Source organism: Hemibagrus wyckioides, linkage group LG23 (assembly GCF_019097595.1).
Source record: "Hemibagrus wyckioides isolate EC202008001 linkage group LG23, SWU_Hwy_1.0, whole genome shotgun sequence".
Lineage (NCBI taxonomy): Eukaryota > Metazoa > Chordata > Actinopteri > Siluriformes > Bagridae > Hemibagrus > Hemibagrus wyckioides.
In genome coordinates this window covers 11,734,523-11,748,564 of record NC_080732.1, presented here as the reverse complement: position 1 = coordinate 11,748,564, position 14,042 = coordinate 11,734,523, and the positions used below count along the sequence as shown (strand labels likewise).

The 14,042-nt window shown below is 42.0% G+C and overlaps 1 non-coding gene across 1 annotated transcript; it reads left to right on the top strand.

The window, feature by feature from the left end:
* Positions 1-12,817: 12,817 nt before the first annotated feature.
* trnaf-gaa (transfer RNA phenylalanine (anticodon GAA)) lies at positions 12,818-12,889 on the top strand. The gene has a single exon. It is a non-coding gene; the product is annotated as a tRNA-Phe (tRNA).
* The last annotated feature ends 1,153 nt before the right edge of the window (positions 12,890-14,042 follow it).

Below are 14,042 nucleotides of genomic sequence, written 5' to 3'. Positions count from 1 at the left end.
CTGATCATGTGACTGACGTCATGTGACTGAGGGCGTGTTAGGACATGTGACTGAGGGCGCAGACTGACGGCATGTGACTGAGGGCGCAGACTGACGCCATGTGACTGAGGGCGTGTTAGGACATGTGACTGAGGGCGTGTTAGACATGTGACTGAGGGCGTAGACTGATGTGACTGAGGTCATGTGACTGAGGGCGGGACATGTGACTGAGGCCATGTGACTGAGGGCAGTAGGGACATGTGACTGAGGGCGAGTTAGGACATGTTTCTACTTTGGAGACGGTTCACACTTTCAGACTGAGTTAAGAGAGATTTTTTTGTGTCTTCAAACTGACAAGTGTTTAAAACTCTAATTTAATGATCTAAATGAAAACATTATCCATTTAGTCAAAGTAGGTCTTAAAGGAAAACAGGTTGGAGAGTCCTGTTCTATAAAATTCTGCTGTTGTGCAGATTTGTAGAAGTTCAGTGAAGATTATTGCAACGAAGGTGATGAGAAAACACGCTGAGTTTTTGTGCCTCATACTGTAGAAGAAGAAGATGAACGTTATTCATGCAGTGAAGCTAAACACACTGAACATCCTGAGCTCCACAACCTCACTGTCCTTTAGCTCCTTCCAGCCATGATCACAACATATCTTCCTCTTCTTCTCGCCACTTTGACTCCAGGGGAAATCTTGTGTCTTGTTAGCTCTCTGAGAAGGTGCTATGTAAGGCAGAAAGCAGAAGAACCCAAGTGGTTGATGAAACTTTCTCGCCAGCTGCTGCCAGACAATACAGAACATTGTAGCCCTTCTGATGAACAGAAAGAGTCCAGCTTTAAATCTGAGCAACATCTGGAGTTCAACCCTTCAGTTCACAGTACATTACAATCCTCACAGACTATTGTTAACATTTCTAAATCACTTAGCAAGGTATCTACACTGCCGAGTAGCTAGTGAAGGATTCGTGATCATTTTCTATTCAGACTCTTATATTTACTCCAGATGTTCATATTCAGAGCAACATTGAGACAGGATGGATTACTAACTGAATTACTGTATGTGTGTGTGTCGGTCTCACACTGGAGTCCGTAAGGCAGATAAACTAATGAATGATGATTCACCAGTGGCCAGTGGTTCTGTTCTGGGAACCTGATGGTCAGCCCTCCAGATGATGATTCATCAATGTCCAGTGGCCTGTGGTTCTGTCCTGGGGAACCTGATGGTCTGTCCTCCAGATGTTGAATCACCATTGGCCTGTGGTTCTGTCCTGGTGAGCGTGATGGTCTGCTCTCCAGATGTAGATGGATGAAGTTCATCACTCAGGCAAAACCAAAGCCCATTACTCTCCTCATCACCTGTACAGACTGTTCATTTAGATTTTATCTGAGGAGATTTTTGTGATATTAGAGTTTCAGTATAGTTTGAACACTCTCCTCATCACCTTTACATTTAGAATTTATTTGTTAAGATTTTGTTATCAGTGCTATAGTTATTAATGCAGTCATAAATGTTAAGGTTTTTTTTTTACTATAAAACGTCACTGGCAAGTACACAGACTAAACATTATGTATTATGAAAAGTGATGTCTATAATATTTACATTATTATTATTACACCTGACATCACGTGTACATCACCTGACATTGGATATTGAGTTCTTTGAACTGAGAACTGAAGTTCAGATCAAAATTGTTGAGAATAATCAAAACAATTCTAATATGTAAGTTTATTCCTACCGCTCCTATCCTATCACGCCTCAGCTAGCGCATTTCACATCACTTATTCTGCCTCACCTTACCTGCATCACCCGGCCTGCATCACTCCAGCCTGCCCCACTCCAGCCCAGCTCACACAGCTTGCCCCATATGGTTAACCCCTCGACCTGCCCTGCTCTGCCTGTCCACTAGTCTGCCCTGGCCCTGCTCTGGCCCGGTCTGGGCCCGCCCCGCCTGGGCTCACCTAGCCCGGGCGGCCTCTGCTCACCGCTTTCTCACCAGACCTGTGCATGCTAGTTATCCCTGCTAGGGAGATATTTGTACAGGTGGGGTGTAGATAGGTAGAGATTTGTGTAGGTTGGGTGTAGATAGGTAGAGATTTGTGTAGGTGGGGTGTAGATGGGTAGAGATTTGTGTAGGTTGGGTGTAGATGGGTAGAGATTTGTGTAGGTTGGGTGTAGATGGGTAGAGATTTGTGTAGGTTGGGTGTAGATGGGTAGAGATTTGTGTAGGTGGGTGTAGATGGGCAGAGATTTGTGTAGGTGGGGTGTAGATGGGTAGAGATTTGTGTAGGTGGGGGTGTAGATGGGTAGAGATTTGTGTAGGTGGGGGTGTAGATGGGTAGAGATTTGTGTAGGTGGGGTGTAGATGGGTAGAGATTTGTGTAGGTGGGGTGTAGATGGGTAGAGATTTGTGTAGGTGGGGTGTAGATGGGTAGAGATTTGTGTAGGTGGGGTGTAGATGGGTAGAGATTTGTGTAGGTGGGGTGTAGATGGGTAGAGATTTGTGTAGGTGGGGGTGTAGATGGGTAGAGATTTGTGTAGGTGGGGTGTAGATGGGTAGAGATTTGTGTAGGTGGGGTGTAGATGGGTAGAGATTTGTGTAGGTGGGGTGTAGATGGGCAGAGATTTGTGCAGGTGGGGTGTAGATGGCAGAGATTTGTGTAGGTGGGGGGTAGATGGGTAGAGATTTGTGTAGGTGGGTGTAGATGGGTAGAGATTTGTGTAGGTGGGTGTAGATGGGCAGAGATTTGTGTAGGTGGGGTGTAGATGGGTAGAGATTTGTGTAGGTGGGTGTAGATGGGTAGAGATTTGTGTAGGTGGGGTGTAGATGGGTAGAGATTTGTGTAGGTGGGGTGTAGATGGGGTAGAGATTTGTGTAGGTGGGGGTGTAGATGGGCAGAGATTTGTGTAGGTGGGGTGTAGATAGGTAGATATTTGTGTAGTTGGGGTGTAGATAGGTAGATATTTGTGTAGTTGGGGTGTAGATAGGTAGATATTTGTGTGTGTGTGTAGGGTGCGTGCATACACAACTGTGTAGGCATGATTAGGTGGGGTGTAGATAGGTAGATATTTGTGTAGGTGGGGTGTAGATTGGTAGATATTTGTGTAGTTGGGGTGTAGATAGGTAGATATTTGTGTAGGTGGGGTGTAGATAGGTAGATATTTGTGTAGGTGGGGGTGTAGATAGGTAGATATTTGTGTAGGTGGGGTGTGTAGGTGGGTGTGTGCATACACAACTGTGTAGGCATGATTTGGTGGGTGTAGATTGGTAGATATTTGTGTAGGTGGGGTATTTGTGTGTAGATGAGCAGGTGTGTAGGTTAGTATGTGTGTGTAAGTGGTCTGTTAGTGAGCAGGTAGGTGGACAGTTGTGCAGGTCAGTATGTGTGTGTAGGTGGTCTGTTAGTGAGCAGGTAGGTGGACAGTTGTGTAGGTCAGTATATGTGTGTAGGTGGTCTGTCAGTGAGCAGGTAGGTGGACAGTTGTGTAGGTCAGTAGGTGTGTGTAGGTGGTCTGTCAGTGAGCAGGCAGGTGGACAGTTGTTCAGGCAGTAGGTGTGTGTAGGTGGTCTGTCAGTGAGCAGGTAGGTGGACAGTTGTTCAGGTCAGTAGGTGTGTGTAGGTGGTCTGTCAGTGAGCAGGTAGGTGGACAGTTGTGCAGGTCAGTATGTGTGTGTAGGTGGTCTGTCAGTGAGCAGGTAGGTGGACAGTTGTGCAGGTCAGTATGTGTGTGTACGTGGTCTGTCAGTGAGCAGGTAGGTGGACAGTTGTGCAGGCTCAGTATGTGTGTGTAGGTGGTCTGTCAGTGAGCAGGTTGGTGGACAGTTGTTCAGGTCAGTAGGTGTGTGTAGGTGGTCTGTCAGTGAGCAGGTTGGTGGACAGTTGTTCAGGTCAGTAGGTTGAGTTTCAGGTGTTTAGGTGTGAAGTAGAGCTGCACGATTCTGGACCAAATGAGAAATACATCGTAATTTTAAAAATATTTTTATGAATAAATAAAACGCTTTTAGAATATAAATCACGCTTTTCTATTTCTTTGAACTTTAGTGGTTTAGAAACCCTGCACCTTAAATTACCAAACGTAAACAAAACAGAAAAATGCTATTGGCTTTAATTAAATTTAAACAAATATAAACAAATGACTACCACGTTTTTCAAGAGAAATAAATAAAAATCTCAATTTTGTAATAAAGATATTCATATAAAATAGAAGAAGATCTCAAAATGTAAGATGAAAGGGCGCTTTCTTATTTCACTTTTGTAGTAATGAATAGAATTTATTAAAAACACAAATAATTAATATTATTGAATTTATTTTAATTATTTAAATAGAATTTATTACTTATAAAAAGTAAAATCATCTTAATAATCTGTAATAAGAATAATAAAATAATAATCTTATTTTTATCTTATTAGTTTTAATCATTTTATGTTTATTGTATTATTTTATCTTATTTTTAAGCCTTTTAGTAAATTAAATTAGACATTATTTTAATCAAAATAGATTTTAAATCATAATTTTTACTCACATGTGAAAGACAGTGTGAAGGTGTTTGTAACAGCATCGGTTTAGTGTCATTCAGTTAGTCATTTATTGACGCCTCCCCGCGCTGAATAACGCCGCTTTTATTAACGTTAGTGTGGTCTGTAATGTTTCAGGTGATTAAACAGGTTGGTGGTGTTACCCTTTAGTGTAGAAACCGTGACTAAACATTGCTTGTAATGCAGCGTAATCTAGTTTAAAACCGAAAAATAGACGATACTTGGGAACGCCTTCTCTCCTCGTTACACTTCTCTCATTTCCATGAAAATAGATTTAGCTGAACTGTAGTAAAGTAGGATTAAGATGGTGTGGAATCGTGATGGCCGCTTGTTAAGGAGTAATCGGGCAGCTCTAGTTCCTAGTTAGGTGTGTGTTCAGGTCGGTGGATTCAGCGGGGTGAGAGGGTGCAGTAGACTGGGCGGGACTGGGTAGGCCGGGAGGGGTGGTCATGTTTAGGTAGGTGGAGGGGCAGGGAACGTAGTGTGCGTGGACAGGCGGGGCCCACCGGAGGGCGGCACGCTTTGATCGGGTTCTGGAGAGGGTGGGCGGTGGTGTCGTGACAGTGGCCAGGAGGCGGGCGATGGAGTGGGCTGTGTTTCGGAGCGGGTGGGGTAGGGCAGGGCTGCGTGTTACAGGCTGACGGGGTGGGCGGAGGGGAAGCCTATTGGGGTAGCTGCGTGGGCTGGGCTGACTGGGGCAGGTGGGTGTATGAGGCCTGGTGGCAGGTGGGTGTGGCAGAATGTGGTGGTCAGTATGCAGTTAGGTGGGTAAGAAGGAAGGTAGGTAGTTTTGATGAACCTCCTTTCAACCACGAAAGGCACCAAATTGTTTAAAAGAAACAGATTCTTTTGCACAGTCCATTCTGTGACGAGTGGTCAATCCCACCATGGGTCAGACACCCAGGTCTAAAGTGGGACAACCTTTAACCTTTAAGGGACTTGCCAGTTTTGTTTAAGTTAATGTTTTTCATTCATTTTTATTATTATTACTACAACAGTGGAACCTCGGCATACAAATTTAATTCAGAAATAATGTAAATGTAGATAATCCGCTCCAGCCTCCCAAAAATCTACAACTTAGCCGGGCGCTCGGTTCGCTCGTGATGTTGAAAATGCTTCATATGCCGATGCTAATTTCTTCCAAAATTTCAATTCTTAAGGAGAAAATTTGAAGACGGATTTTTATGTCGAGGTTCCACTGTATTATTATTATTATTATTATTATTATTTTATAATCATTTGTTTTTTAAACATAATATCTGCTGTATGGCCATCCATATGACTATGGAGCCTTGCTCCTGTTCTTTTTTGTGTTTTTTTATTCTAAGATGTAAATGTTATATTAAATCACGGTCACGTATACCTTGGCTAGGTATTGTTCTAAGTGTCCCAAATGTCCCAAATGGTCGGGCGATACTAAATGGTAATCATTTATGGTCACGTATACCCTTTGTTCAGGGACTGTTCTTGATGTCTTGCCGCCCCTCCCAGACTAATACTTGCTTCGATCAAGTGTTCTTAACGTTTGGTTCTTACAAAGAATCATTATGATAAGTTCGCCTACTGCAATGGATCCATAACTAGTGTGCATGAGCTGAAGTTTCGATGGACGGGTAAGATTCTCTGAGAGGGTCAAGGAGGATAACCCACTGCAGGGCTTCACCGCCACTGGGCACCTGCCCGAAATGGGAGGTGTAATCTGTGTAAAGGAAGTGTTGTGATGCTTCAGGGCCAAAAGCATCAAAGGGGGACTGTAAGAAACTACAGACTGCTCTCAACCCAGATTCCACTGCACAGTACACATCTGAAAGAGCTCATTCCCAAAAAGGCTTACATATCATATAGAAATATCTTTGATTCAAATCAGTTTATCTATTTGGTATCTTTACATTATCTTAAAGCAGCGTTACCAAACATTTAGAACACTTAATCCAATCAATTATTAGTCTGGGAGCGGCAGCAAGATATCAAGAACAGTCCCTGAACAAAGGGTATACGTGACTGTGATTACCATTTAGTATCACGCGACCATTTGGGGACATTTGGGACACTTAGAACAATACCTAGCCAAGGTATACGTGGACCTTGATGACCATATAAGGACATCCGGCTAGACGACAGTATCATCCAGCCATTTGGGGAATACTCCAGTTCTTACACTAATTTACATTTAAAGTGAAACTCATTTAAATTACACACGGGAAACACTGTATAAAAGGTTATAGCAGGATTTGTCCCATGCTCTTTTGACTCGATGAACCCAAAGTACCTTATGTATTTTGTCACTGCGACGCTGCAATAAAATTCTACGTTAAGATCTTCAATGCCCTCATCATTTTATTTTTCTTACACCACTTAGGGGTGTACTCACTTTTGTTGCCAGCAGTTTAGACATTAATGGCTGTGTGTTGAGTTATTTTGAGGGGACAGCAAATTTACACTGTTATACAGGCTGTACACTCTACTACTTTACACTGTAGCAGAGTGGCATTACTTCAGTGTTGTCACATGAAAAGATATAATAAAATATTTACAACAATGTGAGGGGTGTACTGTGAGATACTGTATGTATATATACACTATATTGCCAAAAGTATTCGCCACCCATCCAAATAATCAGAATCAGGTGTTCCAGTCACTTCCATGGCCACAGGTGTATAAAGTCAAGCACCTAGGCATGCAGACTGTTTTATAACCATTTGTGAAAGAATGGGTCGCTCTCAGGAGCTCAGTGAATTCCAGCGTGGAACTGTGATAGGATGCCACCTGTGCAACAAATCCAGTCGTGAAATTTCCTCGCCCTAAATATTCCACAGTCAACTGTCAGCTGTATTATAAGAACGTGGAAGTGTTTGGGAATCGACAGCAACTCAGCCACGAAGTGGTAGGCCACGTAAAACTGACGGAGCGGGGTCAGCGGATGCTGAGGCACATAGTGCAAAGAGGTTGCCAACTTTCTGCAGTCAATCGCTACAGACCTTCAAACTTCATGTGGCCTTCAGATTAGCTCAAGAACAGTGCGCAGAGAGCTTCATGGAATGGGTTTCATGGCCGAGCAGCTGCATCCAAGCCATGCATCACCAAGTGCAATGCAAAGCGCCGGATGCAGTGGTGTAAAGCACGCCGCCACTGGACTCTAGAGCAGTGGAGACACGCGTTCTCTGGAGGACGAATCGCGCTTCTCCATCTGGCAATCTGATGGACGAAGTCTGGGTTTGGCAGTTGCCAGGAGAACGGTACTTTGTCTGTCTGCATTGTGCCAAGTGTAAAGTTTGGTGGAGGGGGATCATGGTGTGGGGTTGTTTTTCAGGAGCTGGGCTTGGCCCCTTAGTTCCAGTGAAAGGAACTCTGAATGCTTCAGCATACCAAGACATTTTGGACAATTCCATGCTCCCAACTTTGTGGGAACAGTTTGGAGCTGGCCCCTTCCTCTTCCAACATGACTGTGCACCAGTGCATAAAGCAAGGTCCATAAAGACATGGGATGACAGAGTCTGGTGTGGATGAACTTGACTGGCCTGCACAGAGTCCTGACCTCAACCCGATAGAACACCTTTGGGATGAATTAGAGCAGAGACTGAGAGCCAGGCCTTCGTCCAACATCAGTGTGTGACCTCACAAATGCGCTTTCTGGAAGAATGGTCAAAAATTCCCATAAACACACTCCTAAACCTTGTGGACAGCCTTCCCAGAAGAGCTGAAGCTGTTATAGCTGCAAAGGGTGGACCGATCGCCATATTGAACCCTATGGATTAGGAATGGGATGTCACTTAAGTTCATATGCAGTCAAGGCAGGTGAGCGAATACTTTTGGCAATATAGTGTATCTACTGGTTTCCTGTCAGGGTTGTGGACTGTTTTCTGGCCACTAGAGACCCCCACTGCCTTTTTGTTGGTTTCCCCAGTCTCTGTCATTATGTCTAATAGGTGTCACTTGTTCTTTGTTTAGGTTTGTGTATTTAAGTCAGATGCTTGATTCACAAGTAAGGGATGAATAATTATTTCAAATAATGGGTCTATAATTTATCACTTGTTATAATACTGCTTCAAAACAGATCAAATAAATAAATAAATAATACAATGCAGATATTATATTTCTCTGATCCACCAGTGTGTCTCCACATCCTTATTTGACAAGAAAAAAGGCCATTATATATTTACTCCACACTGACTGGGAGCCAAAGTCAAAACAATGCATGCAAAGGTCTGGCTTACATGGAAATTCTGGTGACCAGCTAGAAGGGAAGATGCTTCCTTCTTCATAATCTTCATGAATGTGTCCTTTGAGTGGTACAAATCATGGACTGGCTGGGTGCTCATATTCTATTCAGTTCAATTCAATTAAATTTTTTTTGTATAGCACTTTAACAATGAACATTGTCTCAAAGCAGATATACAGAACATAAGAAACAAAAAACATAGTGTAAAAAGTCCTAGATGTTAGACAAAATCATCCCTAGTGAGTAAGCCTGTGGAGACATGTGGCAAGGAAAAACTCCCTTAGATGGTATGGAGGAAGAAACCTTGGGAGGAACCAGACCTCTAAAGGGAACCCATCTTTCATTTGGGTGACACCGAGAGTGTGATTATAAATTATTCTAAGCAATCAAGAGTGTGATATGAACAATGTCCTTTCTGCAGTTATGTACAGCTCTACAGTGTGATGTAGAATGTTAGTGTGTATTAATTAGGAGGTTGTTGTCGCCCTCAAAGTCCACATAGGCTGGCAGCGTTGCTTTGATATACCCAAATCCTCACGAAGCAGAATCCAGCTGAGGTTCAGGATCCTCAAGAGGGTTGGCCTCTGTCTACTGGAGCTGGCACAATCTCCAGATGCCTCGGGATGGGTAAAAAGGAACAGGTGGAAAGGAATTAGCATTCGTAATATTAGCAGGACTAGATGATAATGTGCATTTGATCAGATGTACTGGAGTACAAGGTTATTGGGTGTGTTATGTGTATGCCAGGCTAAAGAGATATGTCTTTAATCTACTTTTAAATTGGGAGAATGTGTCTGAGCCCCAAACACTGTCAGGAAGACTACTCCAAAATTTGGGAGCTGAATACTAAAAACGCTCTACCTTCTTTTGTAGACTTTAATATTCTGGGAACTACCAGAAGTCCAGAGTTTTGTGATCTTGAAGAGCGTGGTGGATTGTAGCATGTCAGAAGACTGGTTAGATACGTGGGAGCTAAACCATTTAGAGCCTTGTATGTAAGTAGTGCTAGTTTGTAATCAATTCTAGACTTAACAGGTAGCCAGTGCAGGGATAATAATATTGGGGTTTTATGATCATATTTTCTTGATCTGGTAAGAACTCTGGCAGCTGCATTCTTCAAACTTGTTTATTGAAGATGCAGGACAACCACCTAGTAATGCATTACAATAGTCCAGTCTGGAGGTCATGAATGCATGAACTAGCTTTTCTGCATCAGATACAGATAAAATGTTCCTAAGCTTGACAATATTTCTAAGGTGGAAGGCTGTTTTAGTAATAGTGGAAATATGATTTTCAAAGGACAAGTTGCTGTCTAACTGTCTAATATTACACCCAGGTCTCTCACTGCTGAGCTAGCCATAACAGTACATCCTTCTAAATGCAAGCTAAATTCTAATGGAGGGTAATGTAACTTCAAACAGGCTTCTTCAAGGTGAGTTGTTTTATTATGGTTTGACATAATAGGCTTGCTTAGTCATATCCATGGTCTCTGCTATTTGTGTCCCTAAATTAGTGTTAGAGTGAATGAGTACAAAGGTTACTGTGAAGACAGAAGAGAGAAAGGAGAAATGTGAAAAGAACTCCACACAAATCTCATGCTTACTCTCCCCATCTGGGAAGCATCCGATCTTGAATGGGAAAAAACATGTATTGTGGGAGCTGCATCTGTAATATGTATATAAAATGGGACATTGATATATTACAGAAAGTATTCAAAACTGCTCGCTTCCTTGTTTTTTTGATAGGTTACACCCTTATTCTGAAATTAAATAAATTCTCCAAAAAACACCATAACAAAAGTATAGTTTTTCACATACTGTATGAGTGTAACTTATAAGTATATGTTTTGTAACTGTTTCACATTTCTCTTCATTCCTCCTCCCAGTCCCTGCTATGTACAAACATCCCACTGTGTTATTAGGGGTTACAACCGGCCAGATGATGAGCAGTGCCTTTGTTTCCTCCAGAGGTATGGAATATCAGTACCTATAAATGTCATCTACACCTCTATTAGTTCATTAGTAACTGCTGAGAATATGCTCCTTGTAAGGTTGTGACTGAAATGTTGTGCAGTCTGTGTCTTATTATTTTGCATGTTTATATTTGCAGCCTGGCTAGCTAAGCATTTAACTCACTGGTTCGTGTGAGTTTTCCTTCACATCAGGACAATTGTATATAAAGACAAATAGGGTTATGACCAACTGATCCATTTTAATTTTTATAGAACTAAATGCAAAAATGTTTACTATTTTTTTAAACTGGTTGCCTACAAGCTATATGGTTGATATGGAGGTGTGATATGATGTGTTGTGTGAGTGACTTTCCTGTTCCCAGTATCTTAAACTCTGGAAGGTGAATAAAGTGTTGTTGTTGCTTGTAGATTGAACTAAATGTAAAACAAGACATGATAGAAGACTGGTGATAAAACCAAGCTAAACATGTGGTGCTAAAAATATAGCTTAGGTACATGTGATTTCCACTGATCACACTTGAGATTTTTCTAAAACATCATTAACAGTCATAGCAAAACATCGCCATAGCTTGTAGCCCTAAGAGGCAAGATTCTGCTGAGGCACAGATCTGAGTATTTTCATCATCTTTGAAGGTCCCTGTGACTTAAATACACAAACCTAAACAAAGCACAGGGGACAATTATTAGACATAATGACAGAGACTGGACACCAACAAAAAGGCAGTGGGGGTCTCTAGTGGCCAGAAAACAGTCCACAACCCTGACAGGAAACCAGTAGATAGAAGTTTATATTCATTTTTCATTATAAATGGACATAATAAAGCGTCCAAAAGTCATAATGGACAAATCAATGTGTATAAATTACACCAAAATATGGATTTTAATTAAAACACTTAAGAGAAACATTATTACAGACTTTTGCATAACATCTGGATAGACTTTTATTTGATAATTATGTGCAGTATTGACATTAAAATTTATACTTGATTTGGATTGGTCAGAAGGTGTTCAGCATGGTCCTGATAACAGTTCAGGTTTCAAATCAAATCTCTTTTTTAAAAATGTCTTCTTTCTGATTATTTTTTCTCTAAAAACAGTTAAATCAAAACATTTGGCAAACTCCAATCATCTAACCCTCCTGTTAACTCTTTGGGTCAATTTGACCAGCTGTAAAAAGTACTCAAAAATGAGGTATAATTTTATATAAATGAGATTTATAATACCAAATATTTTAAAAAAGTGCAAAATATATGTTAATGTGTTGGAAACAACCTTTATCTGAAAGTACTTCAAGAATTTGATCTAGATGGGATTTTTGTGGAAGATTCAAAAGTTGGGAAATGAGTTTTTAACAAAGTTTTGGAATTGAAAATATCTAAAAACATGAATGGAAGGGGGAATTTTTGTGTTAGAAAAGCTAGGAAAATATTATCAATGTAGATATCATTGACAGAGCAAGAAGTATTTCTTACATATAGAAAATTAAGTAATAAATACAAAGACTAGTCTTACTTGAACTACATAATTATTTTTATTAGGTAGATCAGGCTGAATATTTTTATCAGAGCAGACTGGTTAAAAATAATTTTAAAATAATAGTAATAATAATATAGTCACCTTTAGAAAATGTGGATTCAAACACATTTCTTATTCTTTCTTTAAGCAGAAGCTGCCTTCCGCCCATGGCTACAGGGGTGGCGGTTGACCACGGGCCTTAAGCCGAGACCATTCAAGGTCAGTGACCTGCCGTGAGCCAAGGCCGAGCTCCCTCCTTCCTTTGGAATGGTTAGATGTCTCCTGTAGAGCTGGTGAAGTGGAAGGCGTGTTAGTCACACGGCAGACCATTTGTAGTGCCCGTGCCAGGCTTCCTCCTTGTCTGGCCGAATGACTTGGTCAACTTCTTACCACGCACGCCAGAACTCCCACCGGCGCCCTCAGGTAGCGTGGGATTTGAGTGGTGTAAGGCAACCATGCCTTCTGTCTATGCTCTTAAGGAAAAAGCTTCTACCGCTTTCAAAAGAAGTTTGCCTCACCGGTCTGGATCGCAGCGCAGTCGCGTGCCGACAAAAACCTGATCACTCACACGCACGGGAGAGCCCTGGCAGAGGTGCCAAATAGCTCAGTTGGGAGAGCGTTAGACTGAAGATCTAAAGGTCCCTGGTTCAATCCCGGTTTCGCAGCTGGAGGCAGTGTAGTCAACCAGCGCAGTTCTGCAACTTATGCCTCAGACTTGAAAACAGCAAAACGTGGAAATAGTGCAGGATAAAGGTGTGAAAGCCCCTGGTCTGAGACGAGAGCAAAAAACCAGGATGCTACAGAACTCTTGTTGGTTCTCGCTGAATGCTTAGCCTGCACCCTTCAGTTTACGTGACCGCATGCCTCAATACCTGCCTACAAATCATTGAAAGGTAGCCTCCTAGCCTGCATGCCATTAGAAAACCCCTGCTTTTGACAAGGCTCCTTGGAAGTGCTGCCACCTAACGAGGTGGCTGAGAGGTTAAGGCGATGGACTGCTAATCCGCTGTGCTCTGCATGTGTGGGTTCCAGTCCCACCCTTTGTCGCCCGTGGTGCTTCCTCTTTACTGCTATGTGCCACACAGCGGCAACTGAATGCTCCCCAGACAGTCGCAGCGTGGAAAACAACAGTGATCCGACTTACTTTGAAAATCGTGGCAGTGTGAACTTGGCATAAGTGTTTCACAACCTTGGGCTGCATTCCCATGCTGGTTGGACACACATGCTGTAAGTTCATATGAACAAGCCACTTCAACAGGAGGTGGAGGATATGGACAGCCAATCCACATTTCAACTCTTTGGAGGTGTGGGTTCAAATCCCACCGCTGCCAGGGTGGCCTTTGTTCTTAATATTCTCCTAGTGCATGTTCCCGCTCAGTGCTTAATTAGTAAATGAATAATTTCCGAACAAAACCAGCAGTCTCTCGCTGTGACAAAACGGTGGTAGCACAATTATAAAGATTATAAAGATTCGCTATGAATGGTCTCATGTATTATCCTGTTCCATATCCATGCCAATCGTGAATTTAAAAATAAATTCTCTCTCTCTCTCTCTCTCTCATATATATATATATATATATATATATATATATATATATATATATATATATATATATATATATATATATATATACACTATATTGCCAAAAGTATTCGCTCACCTGCTTTGACTCGCATATGATCTTAAGTGACATCACATTCCTAATCCATAGGGTTCAATATGACGCCGGTCCACCCCTTTGCAGCTATAACAGCTTCCAGCTCTTCTGGGGAAGGCTGTCCACAAGGTTTAGGAGTGTGTTTATGGGAATTTTTGAC